This window comes from Silene latifolia, chromosome 6 (genome assembly GCF_048544455.1).
Source record: "Silene latifolia isolate original U9 population chromosome 6, ASM4854445v1, whole genome shotgun sequence".
NCBI classification, from domain to species: Eukaryota; Viridiplantae; Streptophyta; class Magnoliopsida; order Caryophyllales; family Caryophyllaceae; genus Silene; species Silene latifolia.
Window position 1 is genome coordinate 57,498,973 of NC_133531.1, and position 1,376 is coordinate 57,500,348.

A 1,376-nucleotide genomic window follows, 5' to 3' on the forward strand; every position below is an offset into this window, starting at 1 on the left:
AAAGGATTAATAATTAACAAATTAAGGAACTAAACAAATTAATTAGGTTAAATACGATGAATTAATGACGGACTAATGATGAATATGATAAGAAACAGGTGAGAAATATATCAATGATCGAATTCCAGAAACTCAACATGAATGAATCGAATTTCCACAACCCGGTTTGAATTTAATGACGAAAACCCGCAAATATTGGTTACTTGGGATTTAAGTCGGAAATTAATGATGAATTATATGTTAATGACGATGAACAATATATATGTTAAATTATTATGCTATTATATCAAGGAATCGAAGAACAAACGAAAACAAGTAAAAAAACAAACGAATTGACAAAGGGCGAAGGAAGAAGAAAGGAAGCAGGAACTGCGGCAACCTCACGAAGAGGCTCAGCAGTTACTACGCTCCTTCGAAGAGGCGCAGCAGTTGCTGCGTCCTTTCTCGACGGTTGTCCTCTGATAATCCGTAAAAAGGGTTTTAACAAAGGGTTTTAGAAATCGGTTTCAATTGTATTTTCGACATAAACCTTACAATATGATCACAAAAGATAAATAACAATAAATAAAAGAGAGATTTACACCCTCAGACTTACATGTTTGACGAAACGAGATGAACTAAGTTTACGATTAGTGATGCTCGACTCGAATGTAGCGAAAGTGCCCTCGTAAGAGGAAAACGATTAAGATTGATTAAAGTTGATTATGGTGGAGTTGGTCAAATTGGTCGGTCATGCAAAACGAGGCTGGTACTCAGAAAGATCCGAGCTTACGTGGTCGAAAGTTCGAGCACGTAGACGCCAAAAAGTAAGAACGTGGTCTAAAATACAAAGGGAAAAGAGAAGGGCGGACACTCGCGTGAGAAATATGAGGAGCGAAGGCTCCTATTTATACTAATCACGCGGAGGAAGTAGGGTTTTCAGAGAGACTTTGGAAGTGAATCTCGAAAAGATATGAAAAAGATACGAAAAATACGCAGAAAAGGACTTGGGAAGAGGCGCAGCAGGCACTGCGTCTCTTGGAAGAGGTGCAGCACCTGCTACGTCTATTCCCAAGTGGTTTCCTCCTGCGGAAGAAAGATTTCCGTGTTTAGTTTTTCGAATAACGGAATAATTTGGTTTTCCTTAATATTTTGTGTGAATATTACGGGAAATTGTTTACCAAAGATTAAAAGATTTATAAAATATGGAATAGAAATACCCGGAACATTCCAGAACATTCCGACTCGGCATTTTAATGGTTGTCAGAAAATGAAGACGGTTTTAGGCCCGGACTCCAAATGTACTCTAATTACTGCCAAAACGACCGTATCGGCGCGTAGATGACAATTAAGAGGTAGACATAAATGTTTGAGCGATCACTTGACAATAAACTTAC